The following is a 14,958-nucleotide window of genomic DNA, read 5'->3' on the forward strand; positions in this document are numbered from 1 at the left end:
GAACGGGGGACGCTGGCTCCCTGGCAGCCCCGCCCCCTGGCGCCCAAAGAGGGAGAATGCTGCCATTGCTTAAGCGCTTCCTAATAATAATAATGATAATAATAATAATAATAACAATGACAATAATAATGATGGTGATGATAATAATAATGATGATGCTGATAATGATGATAATAATAATGTTGGTATTTGTTAAGCGCTTCCTATGTGCAGAGCACTGTTCTAAGCGCTGGGGGAGACACAGGGGAATCAGGTGGTCCCCCCCCCCGTGGGGCTCACGGTCTTCATCCCCATTTTGCAGATGAGGGAACTGAGGCACAGAGAAGTGAAGTGACTTGCCCCCAGTCACACAGCTGACAAGTGGCAGAGCTGGGATTCGAACTCATGAGCCCTGACTCCAAAGCCCGTGCTCTTTCCACTGCGCCACGCTTGATGATGATGATGATGATGATGATGATGATGATGATGATGATGATGATGATGATGATGATGATGATGATGATGATGATGTGATAATGATAATGATGATAATGATAATAATGTTGGTATTTGTGAAGCACTTGCTATGTGCAGAGCACTGTTCTAAGCGCTGGGGGAGATACAGGGTCATCAGGTGGTCCCACATGGGGCTCACAGGCTTCATCCCCATTTAATAATGTTGGTATTTGTTAAGCGCTTGCTACGTGCAGAGCACTGTTCTAAGCGCTGGGGGAGATCCAGGGTCATTAGGTGGTCCCAAGTGAGGCTCACAGTCTTCACCCCCATTTGACAGATGAGGGAACTGAGGCACAGAAAAGTGAAGTGACTTGGCCACAGTCACACAGCCGACAAGGGGCAGAGTCGGGATTCTCATTTGACAGATGAGGGAACTGAGACACAGAGAATAATAATTTTGGTATTTGTTAAGTGCTTCCTATGGGCCAAGCACTGTTCTAAGCGCTGGGGCAGATACCAGGTGATCATCTTGGCCCACGTGGGGCTCACAGTCTTCAACCCCATTTGACAGATGATAATAGTAATAATTTTGGTATTAAGCGCTTCCTATGGGCCAAGCACTGTTCTAAGCACTGGCACAGATACTGGGTGATCAGGTTCTCCCATGTGGGGCTCACAGTCTTCATCCCCAATTGACGGATAATAATAATAATAATTTTGGTATTTGTTAAGCACTTACTATGTGCCAAGCACTGTTCTAAGCGCTGGGTAGATACCAGGTGATCAGGTTGTCCCACGTGGGGCTCACAATCTTCGTCCCCATTTGACAGATGAGGGAACAGAGGCACAAAGAAGTGAAGTGACTTGCCCTAAGTCACACAGGTGACAAGTGGCAGAGCCGGGATTAGAACCCATGACTTCTGACTCCCAAGCTCGGGCTTTTTCCACTAAGCCACGCTGCTTCTCTAAAGGGAGGAGAATAATAATAATAGTTATTAGTTATTATTATTTATAACATAATCTGACTCCAAAGTCCCTGCCCTTTCCACTGAGCCACGCTGCTTCCGTGTGTACTGTGTGTGGAGCACTATACTAAATGCTTGGAATGACAATAACAATAATGATGGGATTTGTTAAACGCTTACTACGTGCCAGGCACTGTAATAATAATAATGTTGGTATTTGTTAAGCGCTTACTATGTGCAGAGCACTGTTCTAAGCACTGGGGTAGATACAGGGTAATCAGATTGTCCCATGTGAGGCTCACAGTCTTAATCCCCATTTTACAGATGAGGTGACCGAGGCAGCGAGAAGCGAAGTGCCTTGCCCACAGTCACCCAGCTGACGAGTGGCAGAGCCGGAATTCGAACCCATGACCTCTGACTCCCCAGCCCGGGCTCTTTCCACTGAGCCACGCTGCACTGTACTAACTGCTGGGGCGGGATACAAGCAGATGGGGTTGGATCCAGTCCCTGTCCCACGTGGGGCTCACAGTCTCCATCCCCATTTGACAGATGAGGGAACTGAGGCACAGAGAAGTTAAGTGACTTACCCAAGGTCACACAGCAGACAAGTGGCGGAGCTGAGATTAGAACCCAGGACCTTCCAATTGCCAGGCCCGTGCTCTATCCGCTCTGCCACCATATAAGGTAGTTGGCACTTTTCCTGCGCACAGGTTTACAGCCTAGACGGAGAGACAGACATTACTCTAAATAAATAAATTACAGATATATACTTACCTGCCCCCTGAGGCTCCAACCTGATTATCTTGTATCTCTAGACTGTGAACTCGTTATGGGCAGGGAATATGTCTGTTTGTCGTTGTCCTGTACTCTCCCAAGTGCTCTGTACAGTGTTTGGCACCCAGGAAGCGATGAATAAATACGACTGACCGAATGAACGAATGCCTGAAACTTAACAAAATAGCCTTAAAAGAAAAAGCCTCGGTCTTGAATAAATCCGTGTGGAGGAATTGGAAATAGGGGTTGGAAGAGTAACTCACAGAATCTTGGCCCTTTTCATCACAAGACGGGGCGGCGTGGAAAGCTAACGCCCCTTGTCCCATCCTCCCATTTCCATGCGGGCTCAGCCTTGAGTTCCAATCAGGCTTGTAAATCAGATTCCCGCTTTGGGGGATTTTTCCTACCTCCGCGGTAATTACGGCCACTCATATTCGGCTGCTTTCCCTACCGGTAATTTATTTTAATGCCTGCCTCCACCCCTAGACTGTAACCTCTGGAGGGCAGGGGGTTGTCTACTTCCTCTCCTGTACTCTCCCAAGCGTTTAATACAGTGGCCTGCACAGAGTAAGCTACGGAAAACGCCACCGATTGATTACCTTCTCGCCTTGCATCGGGTTCCGTAAGGGAAGGAAACTTTACAAGTAAGGTTCCACGACGTTTGATAGGTTTGATGGGGTGCCAAGACAACTCAGCGATCAACCACAGAATTGTCATGTAAATTGCACCCCTCTCCGGGCACTGCGACTCCCTGGGATTTTAAAAAATGCTCCTCCCGTTGTGACCGCATCCATGACTGCATCCATGCATGAGTGTGAGAGTCAGTGAGAGAGAGAAAATCTTTGTCCACTTTGTCCACGAAAATACAGTTCACCTTTTCCAGAAGCAGCAGGGCCTAACGGCCTGGGATTCAGAAGGTCATGGGTTCTAAGCCCGGCTCCGCCACCAGTCTGCTGTGTGACCCTGGGCAAGTCACTTTCTCTGTGTTTTCTCACATGCAGTCGTGAAACGGTTCGGAAGAGAAGCAGCGTGGCTCAGTGGAAAGAGCACGGGCTTTGGAGTCAGAGGTCATGGGTTCAAATCCCGCCTCGGCCACTTGTCAGCTGGGTGACTTTGGGCAAGTCACTTAACTTCTCGGTGCCTCGGTTCCCTCATCTGTAAAATGGGGATGAAGACTGTGAGCCCCACGTGGACAACCTGATTCCCCTGTGTCTACCCCAGCGCTTAGAACGGTGCTCGGCACATAGTAAGCGCTTACCAAATACCAACATTATTATTATTATTAAGAGAAAGGAGAGGCTGGGAAGGGTTTGGTATATCGGGCCTGCTTATGGCGAAATCATGGCCGAGGGAGGAATCTGTGGAGAGGAAAGGCTACATCATCCCAAATCTATCATGGTGTTCTGGGAAACTGTAGCAGAAGGAGAGTCTGACCCCCAGGGTGGCCACCTCCAACCACTTGCCCCAGTGGTCCTCTCCTTCAAGCTCTTTGCCACGGCCTGCAGCGGACCCGGCTCTGGACAAGCAGACTAGAGAGGTAGGCGCGGAGGCGGCCGTGGGTTGGCAGAGATCGGAAATTTGGAGACGCTTGGCCTCCCTCTGCCCGAATCCAAACTAGCAGCCGGGTTAACAAGACGTTGAAGAAACCGTCCGGGAGTTGGGATTGAGGTGAAATGCCCCGTATGATGTCAAGTTATGCACCATGCCAGGGATAAATAAATAAAAATAAATCGTGGTATTTGTTAAGCGCTTACTATGCGCAAAGCACTGTTCTAAGCGCTGGGTGATACAAGGTGATCAGGTTGTCCCACATGGGGCTCACAGTTTTAATTCCCATTTGACAGATGAGGCAACTGAGGCACAGAGAAGTTAAGTGACTTGCCCAAGGTCACGCCGCTGACTAGTGGCGGAGCCGGGATTGGAACCCATGACCTCTGACTCCCAAGCCGACGCTCTTTCCACTGAGCCACGCTGCTTCCACACACGCAGCATAACATAATGGGGATTATAGGGATTGGGAAAGGACAGAAAACTTCTCCCTGGTTTCCAGGACCTCACTCCTGAGCCTTTCCTCTCCACACCTTCCCTACCCGTGCTTTATTTTTCTTAAAGTCCTCTAGATTGTAATCTCCTAGTGATCGGGAATATGTCTACCAACTCCCAAGTACTTAGTACAGGGCTCTGCACGCAGTAGCCGCTCAACCATTACCGTTTTTTATTTAATGGCATTTGTCTAGTGCTTACTATGTGCCAGGCACTCTACTAAGCGCTGGGAAAGATACAGGGTCATCAGCCTTCATTCCCATTTTACAGTTGAGGTAACTGAGGCACAGAGAAGTGAAGTGACTTGCCCAAAGTCACACAGCAGACAAGTGGCAGACCTGGGGTTAGAACCCAGCTCCCTTCTGACTCCCAGGCCCGTGATCTACCTACTAGACCACGCCGCTTCTCCATTCAGGCAGAAAGAGTGAGGAAGAAAAAATAATGAGGTCTCTCTCTCCCCCTCTCCTATGGGCGGGGAACCGTGGCTGCCAATTCTGTTGTTCTGTTCTCTCCCAAGCATGTCATTCTCGTGGTGAAGGCTTTGGTGCTCGTCAGACTCTTCCAAATGAAAGCTCTCAAGTCGGAAACCCCGGGCTCTTGCTGTCTCCTCACCACAGCGAAAGACATGTAGACAGACTGAACGTAAGAGCAAGAGATGGATGAAATTGATTTATTAATGGCTTAACAGGAAGCTGCCTCTACTTCATGGAAAAATAATGGGTTCTCATATTCCCCGTCACCAGTTACATGAAGATAGGACCGAAGTCACCTTATCCAATCCTATTAATATAGTCCACTTGAAATGCGTCTTCCGACGCTAGGTGATTTCTTTGGCTATTGACTCTAAAATTTTTATTTTCATCCTGGATCATATAGTGTGTCCAGACACTAGCTGGTAACAAAGTGTGTCGCACCCTATTATACAGCTGAAAACACTAGTCCAGAGGCTGAGTGACTTGCCCCAAGGTATTTCTAAACCAGGTCATCTCAAAGGGAAATAAAAGAGAAACTCCTTCGAGGGGACCCTGCCTGATCACAACTGAACCATTAGACTTTCTGGGGAGTTGGTGACAGTGACTGATTCCCAGCTACTAGGATTTTTCGGGGTTAAAATGGCTGGCCCTGGCTCAACATCACTGGAGTTGAAACTTCAGCTCTTAAAGAGGTACCTTGGTTAAGAATGTCAATCCCCCTTGAACCCTAGAGACCCAGCAACATTTCCATTTAACCAAGTCGAAGGAACTAACCTATTTTTCTATGAGTTTGGGACTACCTCTATTTTCTTCCTTTTTTAGGTTCTGAGAACGAATGAGAAATCACATAAACCCACTTAAGAACTTGACTCCTTCCACAATTTCCAGATGATACAGTGCTCTGCACACAGTAAGTGCTCAGTAAATACCATCGATCGATCGATGGATTGTTTGAGACTCTGGTCCCTTCCAGCGTGCCTCAGTTGAAAGAGCACGGGTTTAGGAGTCAGAGGTCATGGGTTCTAATCCCGGATCCGCCACTTGTCAGCCGTGTGACTTTGAGCAAGTCATTTAACTTCTCTGTGCCTCGGTTCCCTCATCTGTAAAATGGGGATTAAGACGGTGAACCCCACTTGGGACAACCTGATCACCTTGTATTTCCCCCACCCCCCGCGCTTAGAACAGTGCTTTGCACATAGTAAGCACTTAACAAATACTATTATTATCATCATTATTGTTGAGAGACGTTTCTGTGAAGAGTCAATCGCGGGGGCTTTTAGTGCTTGGCACCATGTCCCATTCATTCTGGGGCTGGCTGCTTGCAAACATTCCTACAGAATAAAAATGAAAGCAATTAAACGTAGCTCGAAGCCCCTAAAATGAATAATTGATGGTTGAGAGAACAGGCAGATCATGTCTACATCTGGAGAATCTGTCATGAGGCAGAAAATAATTCACAGATGTCACCTTAATAACTGTGTTACTTGTTAAGAGCTCGCTAAGTGCCAACCTATGGACTAAGCACTGGGGTAGACACAAGATCATCAGGTTGGAAACAGTCCCTGCCCAACAAGGTACTCACAGTCTTAAGAGGGAAGAAAAGCAGGTATTTAAATCCCCATTTTACAGAGGAGGAAACTGAGGCCCGGAGAAGTTAAGGTCACACAGCAGGCAAGTGGTTGGGCCGGGATTAAAACCTAGGCCTTTATAAGCTTCTCACGAGCAGGGATCGGGTCTCCCAACTCTGCGGTAGCTTACTCTTCCAGGTGCTCTGCACAGAGCAAGCACTCAAAAATACCATCGATCGACTGACTCTGACTTGTTTCTGCTCTTTCCACTAGGCCATGCTGCATCTCCTCTCATTTAACGATCACATGCTAGTGAGGAGGCTTAGAAATTAGTACTTTTTGACACAGGGTAAGGAATGAGACAAGGCGTCCGGAGTTACAAACATCAAACATGACAACACAACAAAAGACTTTTTTGTGGGCACAATGTGGCTGAGGCAGTGGTCTCATCTTGGCCTTTTCGGTCCCACAGATATTCATCTGTGCTTTTCCCCATCAGTGGTGTCTTCTTTGAGTACCAAGGACAACTACGTGTCTGTGTATATGTATATATTATATTCATCTTGTCACTGAATCTGAAAGAGGAAAACATTTTTTATTTGTTAAGCGCTTTTTGGTGCCAGGCACGGTAATAATGATAATGTTGGTATTTGTTAAGTGCTTACTATGCGCAGAGCACTGTTCTAAGCGCTGGGGTAGATACAGGGTAATCGGGTTGTCCCACGTGAGGCTCACAGTTAATCCCCATTTTTACAGATGAGGTAACTGAGGCACAGAGAAGTTAAATGACTTGCCCACAGTCACACAGCTGACAAGTGGCAGAGCCGGGAGTCGAACCCATGACCCCTGACTCTGAAGCCCAGGCTCTTTCCACCGAGCCATGCTGCCTCCCACGGTACTAAGTCGTGGGAGATATACAATAGGGTTGGGCACAGTCCCTGTCCCACACAAGGCTCACAGTCTTAATCCCCATTTTACAGATGAGGGAACTGAGGTCTAGTGAAGTGAAGTGGCTTGCTCAAGCGGACGAGTGGTGGAGCCCGGAATTAGAACCCAGGTCCTTCTGACTCCCAGGCCCGGGCCTTATCCACTAGGCCGTGCCGCTTCCCGTTGAGCAGATGCGGCTCTGAAGAAAGCCCCGCACCCAACAGTTAGGAGAAGCAGCGTGGCTCAATGGAAAGAGCCCGGGCTTGGGAGTCAGAGGTCGTGGGTTCTAATCCTGGCTCTGCCACTTATCAGCTGTGTGACTTCGGGCGAGTCACTTAACTTCTCTGTGCCTCAGTTACCTCATCTGTAAAATGGGGATTAAGACCGTGAGCCCCACGAGGGACAACACTGATTACTCTGTATCTCCCCCAGCGCTTAGAACAGTGCTCGGCACATAGTAAGCGGTTAACAAATACCAACAACAATTGCTGCGCCCGGACAAATGCTGAGATGTTTTCTGTCATTCCAGTGTCATCAGGATCCCCAGGGCAAATACAGAGGTGAAACTAGGGGTACATGCTTCTCCAGCGATCGATACCTCCACATGGCCCATGGCAGAAAACATCAGATAATCGCTTAGTGTGAAGCTTGCCCCGGATACGTACAGGACAACCAATATAGGACAACCAGCGCTTAGAACAGTGCTTAACGCGTAATAAACGCTTAACAAATATCTTAACCAATACCGTGACGATAATAATTTTCTGCCGAAAAATTTTCTCCCCGAAACACTCAGCCCGTAAAGAACACATCTAGTGAAACACTAGCCCTGAAAAATCAGGCCTTTGTTTTTAGGAGGGATTCCAGGAGGAAGTGTCTGTGAATTTTGGATTTCCACACATAGGTGAGCAAGCTGGGTTTGGGAACATTTTTAACCGGGGAATGAGTAAACATATGTAGGTTCTTTAGATGGCAACTGATTCACCTATTCTTTGCGAAATGGCTCCCACCGAATATTCCTCCGTCTACTGGAGCTCCTCTCCTCCATAAGTCTGTCTACTTTTAAAAAGGCCATTTGATCCTCTTTGTAAGCCCCCACCGAACGGAGCTTCCATCTCGCAATGCCAAGCTTGGCTGTGGGACAGGAGCCAACTTAAACTCGAAGGTAAGAATCCAAGTTCCATGTGATCGTGGGGGTTTTGTGGTTTGTTAAAAGAAAACAAATGTTCCATTCAGCCTATCACAAGATTCTCTTGGGGTCGAGGTACATATTCACACACAGGCCAACACACAGATAATAAATACACGTTTTATATACGCACGCACATACAAAGCACCACTTCTATAAGGCTTAGGAGATAAGAAACATACGGCGGTATAGGGAGGTGCTCGTTATAGAGAGGTATTTCTACTGCGCTTCCAAAGAGCTGGGAGATGAAAAAAGGTCAGCAGAGCCTTATATCAGAGGTAGCCTTACAAAATCAGCTTCAACACAGGGGACCTCGCAGAAAAACTAGGCCAGACGGAGACTGGGAAAATACAAAGTCCGGTTGATGAGCTCCAAGGTTCCAGAGAGGCAGCTCAGTCTTGGTGATTTGATCGATTCAAGCGACAGGTTGACAGCGCGATGACGTGACAAAAACTGTAACCTTTCCGCCTACCCCTCTGCCGTATACCGCTCTCCCCCCCGCCCCGCCCCCGTCCTCGAAAAAATATACTTTGTGTGTACACAGAGTTGTTTGCCCAGTTTCGCCTGTTCAAATTCAGCAGATGACGGACCAGAGGAGGGATTGTCATGAGGACTGATTACGAAGGCCTAGCTGACTCGACTTCCGATCAGTTCCAATTGAGTGCTCTTTCCCCCCTTTTTTAAAAGTTCTCATGTAGGACCAGCAGGATGCCCCAGGGAAGCATTGGCAGAAGAGAACGGGAGACGAGCGCATCGGTAGTCCCCTCAAGCTTTCCTCTTCACTGGCATGACCTGCCAGGAAGATGAAGGTGATGTAGGGGTGGGTAGGCAAACAATGAAGAATTAGCGATTTTATCTCCGGCTTTCATTGAGGTGGGAAAAGGTCTCTCTGGGTACAGACACCGCCACCTTTCACTGCTAACGGTAACTTTCTTTTTCCCATCTGGGCCAGTCCCTTGATTTTTCGGATTCGCTATTTCCTACTTCGAACTGATTAAAGGTTCCAGGAACTAGACCGTGCCCAGCCGATGCCCCCTACCCTGGGATGATGGGCCGGCCCTTCCCCGGGATGATGGGCCGGCCCTTCCCCGTGATTACTAACCCTGAAGCGGGTCAGATTCACGAGGGGCGGGGGTACAGCGGAGGGGAGAGGGGATGGGGAAGGGAGGGGAAGGGAAGGCGGCGGGGGGGGAAGAAGCTAAGCAATCTTCCTGAGTCCACTGTTAATGCAGAGGCAAGGAGATTTGTTCACTAGCTAAAATGGTAGCCAGTCCCGCAACCTGCTGGAAAGAAAGAAAGGAATCTGTGTGATCAAAGAGAGGGCTAGTTATTAAACAAAGGGGAAACTTTTCCCGACAGGTTCACTGAACCCTCCTCCTCCTAATTACTGTGGGCGACCAGCCTGATTCCCAAGAAGTGACTCCCTCCATGTCGCTAACCTTCCGTGCTACTCCGGGGAATTACAACAGCAGCGAGGTCTCGCCCTCTCCCTCAAGCCGCTCCCGTCCTCAACTAACCTCTCCAACGCTAAACGGGACGCGAGCTAACCCCGCCCCGAGAGGTCACGATCTTAGTCCCACTAATCCCGGGATCTCCAGCTGCCGTGGGAATCTCGACTCACGGCTCCTGCCGTACTGAAAACTCTCCATCCATTTCTTTTAAAACTTTTATTCAATAATATATATTTTTAATTATAATATATAACTGTCCATCATGCCATATATTCCCCGCCCCTCCCCAACTGGAGTTCGTGGCCAGCTAATTAATAGAATTGGCTGGGGGGTTGGGTGGGGTGGCCAAGGCCAGGGGAAGGAGAGCAACAATAGCCAACAACCATTTTTTTTTTTTTTTGCATACCCTTCACATTTTCCATGCTTTCTGGGTCAGGAAGAGGTCAACGGGAAGTCAAAGGCGAATGAACCTTTTACATTCAGAAGTGAGGAGGTTTGTTTTATAGAGTGTCGGGCGCAATTCGGCTGGTGTGCTTCACGCTCTCGGAACCTGTCACTGTGACGGGGTCTGTCCGCTGCACCTGATGTCTGTACACACACGTTAAGACGTTTGATTTGGTTCTCGTTCTGCTTACGGAAAATTAGGAGGAACAGCATCGGACCTGGGAAGAGAGAGGGGAGGAGGGAAGAGAGAGCGTTAACGACGGTCGTCTGAAGCGGACAGCTCGCCTCCGTTTGACCAGGCCTTTCTTCTCTGCCGACTGGCAGGGCTGCAAGTAATTTAGCTTTCGTGTTTCGCCTCCCAACTAAGTGGTCAAAAAGACAGGACCCCTGTCACTTTCTTTCACGAGCCCGAGGTAATGGTAGGACTTCTGCCAGCTCCCGCTCGTTTCCCCGCCCGCAAAAGCCAGCCGCTGTCTTAAGAACGGACGCATTCCACCTGACGCTAGTCAATGCCACACCATGCATTATTGACCAGGGTATGTCGCGCGACTATCTTGTGACTCTGAGTTTCGATTAGCCACTTTCGTCGGGCTCGGGATGCTTTTCCGAAGCACGGACCACCCCTCCGTCATAATAGACAAGCTCAGCAGCCAAACCCTGGATCCTCAACGTGGGTGCCCCACTTGGGCAGGGTCAAAGTGGACAGGTGAGTGAAAACACTGCTGCTATTATCATGCTCCCTGCAGGAAGAAAGGTTGAAGCCGTTGACCGACACGGCTGTAGCCAACAAGTTAGAATACACATCAACTGTCTCCCTTGCACAGCCCAGGAGCTGAAAACTACACGTCATGTTCTTTCTCCGGCCACTCCCCGTAACAAGTGGGGTGAGTCGGGACTGTGTACCTCGAAAAGCATTCTGAAAGTCATGTTTCTAGAGAGCTGAGTTCGCACGCTAGCGGGAGCCACGTCACGCTCAAGGCTAGCCATGGGTTTTAAATGCATCCCTTTATGGACAAAATGTTATCCAGCGCCTAGTGTCCACCTAAAGTGAATCTATCGAGGAGACAGTGCTTTATGTGTATGTAAAGACGGAGAAAATCCCATGCAGCCGTATCGATACATCCATATGTTTGGCGGGAGCAGATGCAGCACTAATTAAAAGAAAAAAATCAACGTTTCCTTTGCTTTTTTTTTTTTTTTGCCGGTAAAGTCAAAGCCACTCTACTCATTTCCAACTCCGAATGGAAATTATAAAGAAGAGTCCCTTGGCTTAATTTCAAAATGAAAATTAACTTCCACTGGCAATTGGAGGGGGGAAAAAAAAAAAAAACCACTTCTCATTCATGCAAGAGTACATGTCTGGTATAAGTTACCTGGAACAGTGTGCAGCAGAACACACACTGCCCAACTCCTCAGGGCCTAAGGCAGGACTCTGGTGTCTCCATGAGCAATGCTGCTTAAAAGCTGCGGACTTTATGCAAAAATACAAACGTGCAACTCCACCCAGGAAACTGCTCCAGTTCCTCTCCCCAAACACTTACAGGTCAGCAGTCAAGGCCTGAGGATCAAGTGTGAACACCACAGAAACATAACCTTTAGGGTACAGATCTCATCCCAAACCTCCCCCAGAGAGACAGGAAATGCAAGAGTTAAGGTTCTCCTAGCAATGCTAAGTCGCCCAGGTCTCACAGTAGGTTGTTTTGTTTTTTTTTTTAAATTTTATTTATGAAAACAGATAAGGTTTAACATGGCATTTGTCTTTCCTCTGAGGGCAGCAGCATACATCATACATCAGTCATCGAGTCATCCAGTGATACAAAGACAGGTGGCCCACTGCGTCTCAAGTAGTCATTTGTTAAGGCTCACGCTCCAGACGGTGTTGCTTTCCGGCCAACGGGTAGGAGGTGGAAGGCTCCGTGATTCCTTACGAAGGTATCATCCGGGCTTTCCTGCCAGGCTCTGGGTTTCAGTCCCAATCCCTAATATTCCGCCTTCGGCCGGAACGGTCAGCAGGAGAAAGCTGTTACTTCGTTGGTCCGGTAGAAAAAAAAGGTTCTCTTTACAATCCTAATAAATACAGTTCAGGGTCAAGAATTATGCTTGAAGCACTCTTTATTGAGTCTCCCATCAAAGTCAGGCAATGTGTGTGCCGTTCCACAACAGGTTGCCACTTCTTCCGGTTCCCACTTCAAAGGGGTTGAGCTTTTGTTTCCCGAAACCAATCCACAGAGCTTAAAAAGGTTTATTCTATCCTCATCTCTGGAGACTTAAGACACACGGTTTCCCATTCGCTCCCTCGACTCCTAGCTTCTCATCGAAGTCTTTCTACCGGATCTCAGCCTTTTAAGGTGGACTTCGGTTCCACCCCGAGATCACGTTCCGAGGCAACGGGCAGTATCCTGCGGTTTCGCTCTGCATCTCGGTTGCCGTTCTCCTCGATGGACTTTAGCAACAAGGGGCGCGTTCAAATAACTCCAACCCAGTGAGCTACCTGCCGTTCCTTTCTGTAGCGGGGACTTCTTTTATGGCAGCATCGTAAGACCTCTGCTTCTACAACGGATGTGGCAGACCTGGCACCCCATCATCTCGATGCCTCTTTGGAAGTGTCCTAAGAGGCCCTAGACTTTACCCAAGTATTCTACTGTTGTCCCTGGAGACAGATTCCAGCATCCAAGCTAGCCCGTCCCGATTCATGGAGCATATTAGAAAACATAAAATGCTTCCCTGAGTATGCACGGTTTTAAGTTTGGAAGACTTCTCTCAACTAGTCCTCTGGGGCTAGTTCAAGTCAGTCCCCGTATTCCACTTTTTCTATTGCGTTTTCCAATTTTGGTTGGGGGAATCTAAAAAGGACAATGTCCCTATCCCTTATGATCTCCCTTTCAGGAAGTTTCTCCTGCTAGAACCTAATACCATCTTCCCCCTCTCAAGGCCCTTCCAGAACAACTCTCTCTGGCATCCGTCAAAGAATTCCTCTACCTCTTGGCTTTTACAATTCCTCATTTGTGTATTGATTCTGCTTGCCTCGTCTCTCCTTAGCTGCACTACACACTACCCTATTCTCATTTTCCCCCTCCCTTAACCTCCCTCGCCCTTTCCCTCAAGCCCCCAAATCTTTTCTAGTTTATCCTCTCTAACCCCTTCACACTTAACCCGAGTGTAGGTTGAGAAGTTTGATTGCTTTCCTTCTCAGACTCCCGCCAACCGTTTGCTTTGAGCCCAGAGTACGTATGTGCTAGAGTGTCCGTTGGAAGAAATCCAGCTGGACTAGGAACGATCCATTTTGAAGAGAGAGTAGAACCTGTCGAGAAATTGATTTACACAAAAATGTTAAGAGGCTCACGGAGCCTCTTCCCTACCGGGCCACCCCACCTCCAACAATCCATCAGCAGGAGGGCAGATCCACATCCAGCTTTATTACTTAGTCCAGCAGGAGTTCGGGGCTCTCCTCTTGCAATCCGGGCCAGTGTATGCTCCAGACGGACACGTGGCCATCTCCCCTCCTCAAGTTAAAATGAACGGGAGGCGAGCGGGGAAGTGAACCCGCTCTCTGACCACAAAGGCCACTGCCCAGGTGCTAGGTCAACTGCATGCTCTGAATTCAAGGAAACTCATCACGACACTTAAGGCGTAAGAGGAGACTTGTCTTTTGGGATAGCCGCCATCCCGGTCCAGATTTATTATCCTGTCTTTCCTCGGTTCGTCAGAGCAACAGCTTATAATGGCACCAGGAGTGTATTTCCTTACGCATTTATTGCTTCCCTCTCCTTCCACTACATGGTCTTTTTAAGCCACAAACTGTCCAGGGTCAGAGGTGAGACCGAAAATCCAGACAAACCAGAATCTCTACACTGTACGAGATGATGCTTATCTTGGGTATTCTGAAGACATAAAAGGGTGCGGTAGGAGGAAAAACCACCCCGTTTGAGAGGGAACTCAAACCAGAAGTCAACCGACGGGCATATTTTCAAACTGGATTTTTTTTTTCTTCCCTGCAGGGTGCTGAAAAGCGAAACTGGTCTACCCACCAGAGAAGATCTCTTGGTCAAGCTTTGGGAAAAAACACACATCCGGCTCCTAATGCTAGGCAGCGGTGGTCCTTGGTAAAAACCCGCCTTTAAAACCTTGCCAGGAGCAGACCAGTTAGCTGTGCAGTGCGTATTTAATAATGGTCAGAGGAGGGAGAAGCACGTGCAGATCAGTTGACTTTTTTTTCCTCCAGGTAGGTGCTTCTCTCGCTTGCAGGGAAAGGAGGAGGGGCGGGAGAGGTGGAGAAGAGAAAGAAGAACTGTGTTACTGCTTTCCCAAGATCCTGAGCCAGGCTCCTTTGGTCTCAGTTAGCTCCTGGCTTTGTACTGTCTAAGGCTGTAATGGCCGGAGGCTGCTACTCTGACAAACACACTGGCCGCTTCAGCCCGTAGCCAAAGTGTAACTGGCAAGCGCTATATCCAGGACACAAAACGTAGGCAAGGAAGAACTGGTATGAGAACCTTCACTTTTGCATTTCCTGGCTTTAGGGTCCTCTCAGTTGCATCAAAGGGAGAATTTTATCGGCATTTAAAATTCCCAGAGACTAGAAGACAAAAATAGAATTTACATGTATAGATAGGACCTACTACCAATACCAATATGATTTTATTGGAATATGGAATGTAAACAGATGTTTCAAACAAACAATCTAACCATATA

The 14,958-nt window shown here is 48.3% G+C and overlaps 1 protein-coding gene and 1 long non-coding RNA gene across 4 annotated transcripts in view; one reads left to right on the plus strand and one right to left on the minus strand.

The window, feature by feature from the left end:
• The first annotated feature begins 3,434 nt into the window (after window positions 1–3,434).
• On the plus strand, window positions 3,435–7,924 carry LOC114815146. Its single transcript, XR_003762922.2, has 4 exons — window positions 3,435–3,711; window positions 4,735–4,859; window positions 5,513–5,600; window positions 7,715–7,924. It is a non-coding gene; the product is annotated as an uncharacterized LOC114815146 (long non-coding RNA).
• Window positions 7,925–10,026: 2,102 nt separating this feature from the next.
• CSNK2A2 (casein kinase 2 alpha 2) overlaps window positions 10,027–14,958 on the minus strand; it is a 31,687-nt gene continuing 26,755 nt past the window's right edge. The window contains exon 12 of one of the 3 annotated variants that reach the window (XM_007671987.4): window positions 10,027–10,487. The gene's annotated coding sequence lies outside the window, so the exon portion shown is untranslated. The other 2 variants (XM_007671988.3, XM_039913411.1) reach the window with 2 other exon arrangements.

Source organism: Ornithorhynchus anatinus, chromosome 11 (genome assembly GCF_004115215.2).
Source record: "Ornithorhynchus anatinus isolate Pmale09 chromosome 11, mOrnAna1.pri.v4, whole genome shotgun sequence".
Classification (NCBI taxonomy): Eukaryota; Metazoa; Chordata; class Mammalia; order Monotremata; family Ornithorhynchidae; genus Ornithorhynchus; species Ornithorhynchus anatinus.